This window comes from Artibeus jamaicensis, unplaced genomic scaffold (genome assembly GCF_021234435.1).
Source record: "Artibeus jamaicensis isolate MK-2021 breed Jamaican fruit bat unplaced genomic scaffold, CSHL_Jam_final contig_241, whole genome shotgun sequence".
NCBI classification, from domain to species: domain Eukaryota; kingdom Metazoa; phylum Chordata; class Mammalia; order Chiroptera; family Phyllostomidae; genus Artibeus; species Artibeus jamaicensis.
In genome coordinates, this window is record NW_026521509.1 from 7,774,820 (window position 1) to 7,789,706 (window position 14,887).

Consider the following 14,887-nt stretch of genomic DNA (forward strand, 5'->3'; position numbering starts at 1 on the left):
TGGTTCATTTTTATTTGATTGGTGCAAAGAAATTCAAAGAGAATGGAGCAAAAGCCTGTGTAAAATCAAACAATATCTTTGTATCAGCCTTTCTCACTGTTCCTTACATTATCTCCTTCCACCACAACCCACATGCTTCTCTTTCTCACTAGATTCCAGTAGACTCCATGGAAAGATGCAATTTTGAGGCAAAATCTGAAGGGAGTTTACCTAAAAACAAGAAAGCTGCAATTCCTTCAAGTGGGAGGGGCAGAGAGTAAAGAAATCTCAAGAATACAAGTCAAAACAAATAGCAGTGGTGAGACACTATAGTAAGAAGCTAGGAAAATTTCTTGGCAAGTAGAATAGGGAAACTGAGACTGGCCAAGCAATTTACAGCCAGGTACAGAAGGTCACCCCCCTTCAAATAACATTTAAGTGTCATTTGTGTTTCAGCTTCAGGCCCAGAAAAGCAGCAAAATTAGGTGGGCCATACCAGGACCAGCTACAATGACTAAAGAACCTCCCCACACAGCCCTCTCACTCACCAATCAGAGCAGACCATGACCCTGGAAGGGCACACCTGGAGAACTAAAGAATATTCTACTGAAACCCTCCCCTAAGATTCCTGCCTGCAAGAAAGGGATAAAAACCTCAAGAAAAAGGACACATCTTGTACCCACACACTCTCCATCTGGGGAACAGTCTGCACTGTTCCCTTCTTCATCCCCCACTTCTTTCCTCACAGGCAAGTGTTTCCTCCTAAATGCCAAGGTAATGGGCAGTGGCAGTTAGTCCCAGGCTAATCCCCTGAACCTGTCCCCAGGGCCCCCTTTTCTCTCACTTTCCAGTGAGTGAAGGCAGCCCAGCTTAGGACTTCTGTTCCTTCTTCTATGTAAGCCCTTCCTTGTTTCACTGTCCCCAGCTTTAAGAAACATACCCTCATCGTCATCTGGACTGGTATTGTGAAATATTTCCTACACAAAGTCAAGAACCCACATACTACAGCTGGCCCTGGGCACACCCGCTCATGGCCAGGCCCCTACCTGATAAACAGTAGGACTACATTTGTTTAATCTGTTCCCTCCAACTGGAGTACATTTCTCTCAGCTTACCTCAACGTTTATAATTTAATGTGCATTTTAGTTATTTTTATATATTTCTTACCCCCTTAGTATACTGAAAACTTCTCGAGGGCAAATATCATGTCTGACTTACCTCTGTTTCCCAACGAGTGTAGCACAAGGCACTTTCATCAATGTTTGTTGAATAAGTGAAGGGATGAAAGAAAAAAGTAAATGTTTAAATAATGCATGAATAAATAAATGAACAATGTTGATTGGATAGTCTCCCTACAGATTACCAAGACATTTGTCTTTATGTATAATGCCTAAGGGGATTTTATAACTACGCAAATAAAGGAAGATCATACTCTTAGGGACTATAGTGTCAGCCAAGTCTGAGTATAGTTCTGAGAAACAAGGCTTGAAAAGCAGCATGAACGTCTGGGGGCATGTAAGGGAACCACACACAGAAACCACAGCCTGGGACTGCAAAGAGCCTCCTGGGTAATTGCCATAGCAAAAGACAGGGAAAAAAGTACTTTGCATATTTTGAGTTAGGTCAAACAGGAGCGTTTGGATTTATTGATAAGACTGAATAAAGAAGGAAATGGAGGACAATGTTTTTTGTAATAGGGAAACCTGGGCCTGCAACAAGCCCTCCTTATAAAACCACACCCTGCCCTAACTGGTGTGGCTCAGTGGGTTGGGTGACGTCCTGCAAGCTGAAAGACTGCTGGTTTGATTCACAGTCAGGGCACATGCCTGGGTTACTGGCCAGGTCCCCAGTTGGGGCGTTTGAGAGGCAACTGATTGCTATTTCTTTCACACATCAATGTTTCCCTCCCTCTCTTTCTTCCACACTTTCCCTCTCTCTAAAAATAAATAAATAAAATCTTTTAAAAAACCCAGCACCATTCAAGAACTAGATGGAGCCATACCCAGTACTCAGAAGTGTCTACTACAAGTTTCAAGGGCATTAAGAGAGGGAAAAGAAACTCTGTCAGCCCTAGAGACTAAAAGACTGAACTGATTGATGAAAAGGCCATGGCCTTGTGAGGACTGGTAAAGAGACAGGGTATACAAATAAAACATGCTTGACCTTACAATCCCCTTCTTAGTTCTGATTTCATATATTTATCTGTTCCAGTCTGTTGTTAATTTAATATTTTGTCTTGGCATCCCTACTTAAGGGAGAATATACTGACAGGCCAACACACATTTTAGTCCATTTGGCAGTTCTGTTACTTACTATAAATTATTAAATCGGCTTTTTGGTACAAATCCATCCCTTGTGAGTTTGAGTAGCATGAGCCAGTTTTCCTAGGGTATGATCCTACTCTGGACAAAGAAAATTCCAGACCTGTTGAGCTTTAAAGCCAAACCCTGGGAGAGAAAGAGAAAAGGAATGCTGTCCTGAGAATCAGCTATTGTCATTACCTCCTACCTTCATTTCACAGACACTTTAATATTGCTAAGAAGAAAGCCTGCTTGCTTACCTCATTTCTCTCTTGCACGCAATCGTCTTCTCTTTTCATTGGCCAAAAAAAGGGAAGCAAAAGTAGCTCAGAGGTCAGTGAACCAATTTGGGTAAAGGAAGTTTCAAATCAGGTTAAGTTTTGAATGTTAATTAAAACTAGCAAAACTGTGGACAAACAAAAAAAAGCTGGTAATTTAATAATTATCTTCAATTGACTTTCAGAAGAGAGTCTACTAAGGAGTATGACTGATAATCTAGGAATCATTATCACCTCAAAGCAAGTAATAAATATTCAGTCATACACCTAAAAAATAGTACAGTTATTCCATTTTGACCATAGTTCTGAACTCTTTACTTCTCTCTGTATTCCCTCAAGGATTACTTTAATTGGTGCATCATATATTACGCAGGCTGGGGCAAGTTTATAAACTGGTGCTTTAAAGGATTTTAAATTTTGTCTAATAGTAGCAGTAGATAAGGCATGATAGCTACTATTGAGGACATTACTCATTAAAATACACCACTTTAAGAAAATAAATAAAATATACTGCTTTTTTTGGAGGACTCAAGTACCACCTGATTTTACTATTAAAAAGAACTAGATTTTTCCTAAGTTACTTGCTTAATTTGGTTTTTATGCACACTGATAATTATATCACATGTTTTTTTACATGGTCTGCTGAAAAATCTGGAACTAACTTATTATATTGGTACGAAGTTTGGAGATCTGTCTATGGTGTACTTTTAAATTTTTTTAAATTAAAATTATTGAGGTGAGCATTAGTTAATAAATTATACAGGTTTCAAGTGTACAATCTATAATATACCATCTGTATATGGCATTGCATGTTCACCACACAAAATCAAGTCTTCTCCCAACACCATTTATCACCCCTCTACCATCTTCTACATCCCCCCACCCTACACTCCCTCTTTCCTCTTATAATCACCATACTGTTGTGTGTGTCTATGAGTTCTTATTTCTTTGTCTTGTTTTTCATTTGTTGCTTTTAGCTTTATGTCACTCATACAAGTGAAATTAAATGGTTCTTAACTTTTTCTGCCTGACTTATTTTGCATAATATGTGGTACATATATACAATGGAGTACTACTCAAACATAAGTAAAGATGACATACTGTCATTTGGGACATATATGGATCATGAGAACATGATGTGCTTTTTTATTATTCTATTTCATGGTTCTATTTTTATGTTCTTGACCACTTTTTATTTATTATTTTCCACTTTACTACTTATTTGTATTACCTCATTATAGTATAAATCCTTACAAACCATCACCTTCAATTTTTTCTGGAACAATAGTAGGAAAAAAGTGGGAAGAAAAGAAAGAATGAACCGTGACCTCAATTCCTTTTGCATTAGAAGTGGTGAATATTAATTGCTTTAGATAAACTGTCTTCAGGAGTTTTCCAAATCTCATTTTATATCCACAGAGTATTCCTGCACTTTGTTTGGAATTAATCATTCAACATACTTAAGGAGCTACAACAATGAGCAATTTTTTTGGATGCTGAGTGGGAAGGGTGGAATCAGAAACATAAAATATGTTCCCTATCCTTCCAGAGTCCACTTTAAGTGACCAGTAGATCACTCATAAAATAATTAGAAAACAAGCATAGTATATGATTTATTATTAAGTTGTGTGAAAGTTAAGAAGGTGAGTTCATTGGGAGTGGGGCATTTTGGAGAAGGTTGGGTGGTCCTTGCTCAATAGACAAGTTTAGTTTAAGCAGGGTTCCCAATGAGCAGAACATGTCCCACTGGAAACATGCAATGTTATTTTTGGTAGTACAAAGAATAATGTCAATTTTTTTCAAGTTATAGTCTTGTTTTAAGGCTTTAAAATATAGTATAATTAGCACTTCAAAAATTTTTATTTTATAAAAAATATTACATATGATTAGGCTACAGTAGGTAGCTAAACTTTAAAATGTGTTATTTAACAAACACACACAAATACATGTATAGAAAATAAGCAGACAGTAAAAAATATGGAGGGCCATTTGACTATCTGAAATTTGGCATATACTGATTTAAAGAGAGGAGAGAAGGCAAGGCTTTTCAGAAGAAAGAAAGAATTTTCCCAAAGAAGTGAATGAAGAGTAAACATATATTCTTTGTGTGAAAATGAGGACAAACTTTTGACTAAAGCATGGGGCATGTTAGGGAAAATGAAAAAAGCTTGGAAGGTAGAACCATACAAAGAAAATCTTAGAATATAGAAGCCATAGGATATGGGAAGTCTTCAAAGGGTTTTAAACATAGCTGAGTAAAGGAGATAAAATCTTTTTTTAACTTAGTATTCTGTATGTACTAGGCATAATTCTAGGCAATTTACACACAACATCTCATTTAATCCTCAGAACAATCCTATGGAGTAGAGGCTAATATTATTTCCTATGTTATCCATGAGTGAATCAAAGCACAGAGAGGTTAATTAACTTCCCTAAGGTCATACATGTAAGTGGGAGAGGCAAGATTCAGACAAAGTCTGTCTGTTTCCAGAGCTCAATCTTTTTTCTACTACTCCCTGAAAAATTGCTGAGACAAAGGTACACAGAATGAATTGGAAAAAGGACAGTACAGGAGGTGAAGGGCCCTACTGGACAATACACCAGTAATTTAAATTTAAGATGAAAGAGCATAGATTAAAGTAGTGGTGATAAAAATCAAGGTAAAAGATAATTGCAAAAGAATTATTTTTCTCAAAAGAGCACTTAACAGTGCAATAAGTAGAATGAAAGTGGAAATGAATCTTCACAAGTAGGAATAAATCACTCTTTAAGGAGTTTAATTTTTGCATATTAAAACTTTTTTGAATCATACACTGAAGTATTTTCCTTCAATGAAAAAATACAATGTAGCTGGAAAAAGGGTTCATTTTAGTGAACCCAAGTTTTGTTTTAAAGATGGATATCAGCACAGGGCAACTTATTAAGACCCTCTGTGAGGAACCTATTGAAAAGGGAAATGGTTTCTTCTCACAGGATGTGAATTTCTAAAGAAATTCACTTCAGAGAATTTCCATACGAAGAGGGTTCCTTTAGCTAAACAACTGGTTGCACATACATAAATGTTGTAAATTAACATAAATGATGGACTCCCCCTAATTCTTGGTGATTTATTTGATTTTGTTACAATAAGTAGTTAGTTATTAACAAACAGAGCAAATGGAATGAAACATTAAGCCTGATTAACTAGGAAGGGACAGCTTCTAGACACTCCGGGGGATAGCCACACTGCCGTGCCAAGGAAATGGCATCCCTCTCTTCAAATCCCCACATTAGGTAGGAAGGACTGGCTTTCCAATCTTCCCAGAGCCCAACCAGCTTCTTGACAAGGATTACTGGAAGGAGGGCAAAAGAGTAGGGGAGAAATTCCTTCTCAGGGCACATGTACAGTAAAAGCCAAGATGGTACAAAAGAAGATCCTTCTGCTAAGGCATGCACAGTAGGAGACAAAATGGTGACCATGAAGGGGAGGAGTCTAGCCTGGGAAAATCTGGGGGAAAAAACAGATAAGGATAAGAGCACAAAATCCTGGAAGATCCAGGAAAGGTTTTGGTTAGGGGGAAGTATCAGCACAACCCCCAAAGGATTAGGAAGATGACTGGTTAGTTGAAGAAAAGCTTACCCCTTCCCAAACCCAAGGAGATATAATCAAAGCTTAACAAAGGTCTGGAGCTCATTTGTTTGCACTCTCCCTTTTTTGTGGCAGCCCTGTGCACCTGGCAGCCACACAGGCTGAAGTACATACTGAAGTACAGGCCCAAGTGCTGTACTTCTACTGCAACAAGATGAAGCTAGCTACCTGATTGTCCAAGACACATCAGGCACTTAGGAGCAGTCCTTTGTTTTTGCTCCATCAAATCTTGCCACTATTGCTCTCACCATCGTATGGATGAGTCCCCAAAATGCTTTTCTTGTAACTCCATAGAAGAATCTTATTTGCAATGGCAACAGTTTCTATATAGTCAAAACTATTCACAATGAGCAAGAAGACAAAGGATGAGGAAAAGTTATATCTTGTCTCAGCTTCTAATTCTGGGCTCTTTGCTATGATATTTACTAACTTCATACATGTCACTAAAACTAATTGTTAGGAAAATGGTGTGATAGAAGACAATAACTGTGCCCTGTCTTCCACTGTAGCCATTTTGTTCAACTTTCTCTTGAAGGCATATGGTGCTTTCTCAGACTTTCTGGGTTTCTGTAGTCACATAAGAATGTGATCTAGGTGAATTTTTAATACTAAGACAGAATGGGTTTAGGAACTGAGCACAGCAAACACAACCAAATATATTCCCAGTGTCTGAACATTCAGGCAATGACAAGGAGCAAAAGCTCCTTCAAACCAACACTTGACAAATTAGCTATTAATCAAATTTCTCAAATTAACAGTTATCAAGCTTTTTTGGTCTCAGACCCCTGTACACACTAAAAAGTTATTTAAGATCCTGAGAGCTTTCATTTACATGGGTTGTATCCATCAGTATTTACCACATTAGACATTGAAACTGATGTTTAAGATGTTAATATATTAATCCATTTAAAATAATAATAAACCCATTATACGGTAATATAAATAACATATGTAGTTAACTTATAAATATACTGAGAAGAATGACATTGTTTTACATTTCTGCATGCCTCTTAAATGTCTTGCTTGATAGAAGATATTTGTATTCTCATATCTGTTTTTATATTCAATCTGTATTCATATACTGTTTTAGTTCAATGTTGGAGACAATATCTGGCTTTGCATGGTTACATAGATATATAAATAAGGAGCATTTTAATAAGATTTTTATATGTGTTTGTATTTTTCTTTCATTCAACACTAAAACTAGACGAGTAGCTTTTTAAAGGATAACAGCAACGTGGATTATGAAAGCATATCAAGGAACTTTTCATATTCAATTTCATTAAAATTCATTGATTTATCTTGTACGTTAAATGGATATTTTAGCCATGCATTATTTGTAACAATATGTACTAGTCTTTTGGCAAATATTCATTAGTTGAGTTATGTAACTATTGATATAATTTACTCTACAAAATCAACAATGCATCACATAAGAACCTATGTAACCCCAACATTCATAGGAAAATTATTTACAACAGCCAAGTGCTGGAAACAGCCTCAGTGCCCATCGGTCAATGAGTGGATAAAAAAACTGGTATAGACTGGAGGCAAGATGGTGACAGAGTAGGATGGAGCAGATTCCAGGTCCTTGTACACAAGGGAAAGAATCCTGTCCGATTGGCGGAGGAGAAGCCAGGCAGCCAGTAGTTGCTCAGCATATATGAAAATAAGGGACCAGAAATCTTGACGGTCACGGAGGAAACAGATGAGACACAAACAACTTGAAAATACGAAAAGCCAAAGCTGGACCCATAGAAGAGGCTTCCCAACAGTAGAGTCAGAGAAAAATTTCACTTTGCTGTAGGAGAGAAGCCACAAGTTGCTACATATTTGAGTAGGTGGAAGCAGAGAACAACAGGATAACCGAAAGAGACTGCACCACTGAATTTCGCAGGCATTCCATCACAGAAGTTCACACCATAAATGCAGAGAGTCAGAACAGATCAATCTAAGAAGCTGAGGCTAACAAGAAGAGTCTCACAAACAATGAGAAGACAAAGAAACAATCCCCAAATGAAAGGAAAGGAAGAACCCTCGGAAAGAATGTTAGATGAAATAGAGGCAAGTCAACTATCACATATTGAATTCAAAGCACTGGTTATCGGGAAGTTCAAAGAGCTCACAATGAGCTACCAGAAACTACAGGGGAGCTACAACGATCTCACCACAACCATATCAACATGAAAAAGGAAATGGAAACTATTAGTAAGGGACAAGAAGAAATGAAGAATACAATTTCTGAATTGAAGAACACAGTAGAAAGTATTAAAAGTAGAGTCGATGACACAGAAGATCAGATTAGTGAGTTGGAGGACAAAGTAGAAAACATCTCACAGAAAGAGCAGGAAAGGGAAACGAGGCTCAGAAAGAATGAAGGGGGATTAACAGAAATGCAAGACAATATAAAACATATAATATCCGAATAATAGGAATAACAAAAGGAGAAGAAGAACAAGGGATAGAAAATGTATTTGAAAAAGTAATGAGAGAAAACTTCCCTAATTTGATGAGAGAAAAAGTCACACAAATCCGGTAATCACAGAGAATCCCAAACAAAGAGGAACCCAAAGAGGCCCACTCCAAGACACATCATCATCAAAATGGCAAAATTCCAAGACAAAGAGAAAATCTTAAAGGCAGCAAGGCAGAAAAAAGAAATAACATACAAGGGAGCCCCAATAAGGTTAGCTACTCACTTCTCAATGGAAACACTATAAGCAAGAAGAGAATGGCAAGAAATATTCCAAGTAATGAGAACCAGAGGCCTACAACCAAGGCTACTTTACCCAGCAAGGCTCTCAATCAAGATAGATGGCCAAATAAAGAGCTTCCAAGACAAAAGAAGTCTAAAAGAATATGCCTCCACCAAACCAGCCCTACAAGAAATACTAAAAGGACTGCTTTAAGGAAAGGAAGGAAAAGAGAGAGACAGAGAGGAACACAGGCACAAAAATGGCAATGAATAAGTACCTATCAATAATAACCTTAAACGTAAATGGATTAAATGCTCCAATCAAAAGACACAGAATAGCTGCATGGATAAGAAAGCATGACCCACACATATGCTGCCTACAAGAGACCCACCTCAGGACAAAAGACCATCACAGACTTAAAGTGAAGGGCTGGAAACAAATTTTCCAAAAAAATGGACAAAAAAAGCTGGGGTAGCAATTCTCATATCAGACAAAATAGACTTCAAAAAAAGGGCCATAAAGAGAGACCCAGAAGGTCACTTCATGATACTCAAGGGAAGAATCCACCAACAGGACATTAACATCGTAAATATATATGCGGCCAACATAGGAGCACACAAATATATAAAGAAACTCTTAGAGGATTTCAAGAACGATATTGACACAAACACAATTATAGTAGGGGATTTAAACACCCCACTATCAAAAATGGACAGATCTTCCAAACAAAATATCAACAAAGATATTGGGGCATTAAACAACACCCTAGATGAAATGGACTTAACTGATATATATAGAGCCCTTCATCCCAAAGAAGCTAAATATACATTTTTTTCAAATGCACATAGAACATTCTCAAAGATAGAACACATGATAGGACACAAACGAGCATCAACAAATTCAGGAAAATTGAAATCATACCAAGCATTTCCTGTGATCACAAGGGACTGAAATTGGAAACCAACCCCAAAGGAAAAAACCCAAAACACCCAAAATCATGGAAACTGAATGGTATGCTATTAAACAATGAATGGGTCAAGAATGAAATTAGGGAAGAAATCAAAACGTTTCTGGGAACAAATGAAAACGAACTCACAACAACTCAAAACTTATGGGACACAATGAAGGCAGTCCTGAGAGGGAAGTTTATAGCAATACAGGCCTACCTAAAGAAGATAGAAACAGCTCAAACAAACAACCTAACCCTATGCCTACAAGAACTCGAGGAACAACAACAAAAAAACAGCCCAGAGCAAGTAGAAGGAAGGAAATAATTAAGATCAGAGCAGAACTAAATGACATAGAGACTAAAAGCACAATTCTAAGGATCAATGAATCCAGGAGTTGGTTCTTTGAAAAGATAAACAAAATAGACAAGCCTTTAAGTAGGCTCATCAAGAAAAGAAGAGAGTGGACACAAATAAACACAATCAGAAGTGAAAGAGGAGAGATTACAACTAATACCACAGAAATAGAAGGGATTGTAAGAAATTACTATGAAGAACTGTATGCCAAGAAATTTGAAAACCTAGGGGAAATGGACACATTTCTAGAAAAATACAATCTTCCAAAACTCAGTGAAAAAGAAGCAGAAAACCTGAAGAGATGAATAACAGCAAAAGAAATTGAAGCAGTAATTAAAAAACTCCCATCACACACATGCCCTGGACCAGATGGTTTCACAGGAGAATTCTACAAAGCATTTAAGAAAGAGCTAACCCCTATTCTTCAAAGACTACTCCAAAAAATCCAAAAGGATGGAAAACTCCCAAACTCTTTTTATCAAGCCAGCATCATCCTAATTCCAAAACCAGATAGACACACAACAAAGAAAGAAAACTTCAGGCCAGTATTGCTGATGAACATAGATGCTAAAATCCTCAACAAAATATTGGCAAATCGCATCCAACAATATACCCAAAAGATTATACACCCTGACCAAGTGGGATTCATCCCAGGGATTCAAGGATGGTTCAATATTCGCAAATCAGTAAATGTAATACATCACATAAACAAAAGCAAAGACAAAAACCACATGATCATATCAATAGACGTGGAAAAAGCTTTTGATAAGGTACAACACACATTTATGATAAAAACACTCAGCAAAGTAGGAATAAAGGGAGCATTCCTCAATATAATAAAGGCCATTTATGAGAGACCTATAGCCAACATCATACTCAATGGGCAAAAAATAAAACCTTTTTTATTAAGATCAGGGACAAGACAAGGATGTCCACTTTCACCACTTATATTCAATATAGTATTAGAAGTTTTGGGCACAGTGATCAGACAAGAAAAGGAAATAAAAGGCATCCAAATAGGAAAGGAGGAAACAAAACTGTCATTGTTTGCAGATGACATGATAGTGTACATGGAAAATCCTATAGGCTCTACTCAAAAACTGCTCGAACTAATAAATGAATTTGATAAAACAGCTGGTTACAAAGTCAATATCCAGAAATCAAGGCATTTTTGTATACTAACAATGAATCAGCAGAAGCAGAAATCAAGAAAAAAATACCATTCGATATAACAAAAACAAAAATAAAATATCTGGAAATAAACCTAACCCAGGAGGTAAAAGACCAGTGCTCAGAAAACTACACAACACAGAAGAAAGAAACCAAGGAAGACACAAACAAATGGAAACATACACCGTGTTCATGGATTGGGAAAATTAACATCATCAAAATGTCCATACTACCCAAAGCAATTTACAGATTCAATGCAATACCTATTAAAGTACCAATGACATATTTCACAGACATAGAACAAACACTTCACAAATTTATATGGAATCATAAATGAGCCCGAATAGCAGCTGCTATTTTGAGAAAGAAGAACAAAGTAGGAGGAATCACAATACCTAATATCAAATTGTGTTACAAGGCCACTGTAATCAAAACAGCATGGTACTGGCATAAAAAGAGGCACATAGACCAATGGAACAGAACAGAGAGCCCAGAAATCAACCCAGCTCTCTACAGCAATTAATATTCGACAAAGTGGGCAGTAACATAAAATGGAGTAAAGATAGCCTCTTCAACAAATAGTATTGGGAGAACTGGACAGCTACGTGCAAAAAAATGAAACTTGAGCACTGACTTACACCATACACCAAAATAAATTCAAGGTGGATAAAAGACTTAAATGTAAGTCATAACACCATTAAAGTCCTAGAGGAGAACATTGGCAAGAAAATCTCAGATATTTCACGCAGCGATTTCTTTACTGATATGTCCCCTAGAGTAAGGAATGTAAAGGAAAGAATAAACAAATGGGATCTCATCAAAATAAAAAGCTTCTGCATGGCTAAAGAAAATAGTATTAAAATAAAAAGACAACCAACTGTATGGGAAAACATAATTGACAATGATACCTCAGACAAGGGTTTAATCTCCAAAATATACAAAGAACTCACACGACACCACTCTAAGAAGACATCTAACCCAATTAAAAAATGGGCAAAGGACTTGAGCAGACACTTCTCCAAGGAGGACATAGAGGATCCAGAGACACATGAAAAGATGCTCAATATCACTAGCTATCAGAGAGATGCAAATTAAAACCACAATGAGATGCCAGTTTACGCCAGTCAGAGTGCTTATCATAAACAAAGCAACAAACAACAAATGTTGGAGATGCTTGTGGAAAAGGCATCTCTAGTTCACTGTTGGTGGGAATGCAGACTGGTACAACCACTATGGAAAACAGTATGGAATTTTCTAAGAAAACTAAAAATTGGCCTGCCTTATGACCCAGCAATTCCATTGCTGGGACTATATCCTAAGAACCCTAAAACACCAATCCAAAAGAACCTATGCACCCCAATGTTCATAGAAGCACAATTTACAATAGCCAAGAGCTGAAAACAACCTAGGTACCTGTCAGTAAATGAATGGATCAAAAAATTATGGTACATATACACAATGGAATTCTATGCAGCAGGGAGAAAGAAGAAACTACTACCCTTTGCAACAGCATGGATGGAACTGGAAAGCATTATGCTGAGTGAAATAAGCCAGGCAGTGAAAGACAAATACCATATGATCTCACCTTTAACAGGAAGCTAAACAACAAAACAAACAAGCAAGCAAAATAAAAACAATGACATTGAGATAGAGAACGGGGGACAGCGACCGAAGGGGAAAGGGGAGGGAATTTCCAGGGGAAAGGGGGAAGGATTTACAGGAACTAGTATAAAGGACACATGGACAACAACTAAGGGGGGGTGGAAATGGGAGGGAGGTGGGGGGCACAGGGGGCGTGGGCTGGGATGGGAGTAAAAGACAGAATACTGTAGTTGAAAAAAAGAAAAAAATTAAATAAAAAATAATAAAATAAAAAAAAAACCACACTGGGGTATATTTACACAATGGAACACTATGCAGCAGAAAGAAAGAAGGAAACTTACCATTGCAACAGTATGGATGGGACTGGAAAGCATTATGGTAAACAAAACAAACCAGGCAGTGAGAGACAAATACCATAAAATCTCACGTATATGTGAAACCTAATCAGCAAAACAAACAAGCAAGCAAAATATAACCAGAGACATGGAAACAAACAGTGATCAGAGGGGAGGGAGAAAATGGATAAGCAAGGAAAGAAGGTGAACATGTACAGAGGACCTATGGACATGGACAACAGGGTAGGGATTGACTGTGGGAGTCAGGAAGTGAGCAAGGCTGTAGAGAACAATGGGATAAAATTGGGAAAACTAAAATAGAACAGCAGTAACACAAAAAAATAATAATACTCAAAGTTAACTAATTGAAAATTTTTTAAATAAATATATTAAAATGGGAGAAAAAACAAACATGTTTTATAGTCAAAACAGTCACACACTGAAAAACATTTTTTAAAACACATACTTTTAGGAAGAATGTTTATAAACCATTAACAAAATCTAGGAAGAATATATTGTGTTTCTTACAGTAAGTGTATAATGTAAACTCTTGGCTGGTATGGCTGTGGAATAAAATTTTCATGCTAATCAAATATTCTGCAATATTATACCATAACAATTATAATTTCTAAGTGTTATAAGCTCAATATTACACTCATACCAAGCATGATTTGCTTGTAAATATATAGAAAGATATTTCAGAATCTTGCTGAAGCCTGTGCCATAATTTTAACATAAGCATCACTGTACATGAATTTCCTTCAATAGAGTTCTAGTTAAAAATACTTCTGTCAATAAAATCATTGTATTAATGGTCATTATCACTCATAGAAAGACTTCAAGGAGGATTGCAGGTACCATTTGAGTTGAGGGGAGAGGTGAGGGCAGCAGCTCTACCCCTGATCAAAACAACACAACTACAGGTTCAGGCCAGCATTATCTCATTCTCCTTAAAATATCCCCCGGCCCCCTCCACAAGCCAATCTTCAAAGATTCTCCTCTGAAAATGCAAATACCCTGTGAGGTGTATATGTGAAATACTCATGCAAAATATTGTCTTTTTACAGTTTTTCTTAGGATCTCAGTTACAACAAATTGTCACAAATGTTGAAAACAACATTCTATAATGTTACCTTGCATTGGCTTCTATGTTCATTGCTTCTAGTGAACCCAAATGAATCTCAAGTGGCCGGATCTAATGCATTAACATATTTTGGGTTATCCAAGCTGTTCCCCTTCATGAAGATATTTTTTTAAAAAAACCTTAGGCAAGGTCATAAATAAAGGCAAACAGAAAACCTCTTTGGGGGAAGAGGTTTTTTCCACAAATAAAATGGCTACCTTTTGGGCTGGTAATAATCTTGTAAAAAATGCATCACATTTGTTATTGTAACCACTGGTTTCAGTAGAGAGGTGTGTACTAAATAGGAAGTTGTGCAGCACATGATGATATATGCAGGTTGTCCAAAGATCTGATTTTAACTTGAAAACTAAAATTTTAACATGGATGAGAAATACTTGTCAGTTGTTTTTCTTTTTTTTAAATTGTTGTTCAAGAACAGTTGCCTCCATTTTCCTCACTACCGCTCTCCTCC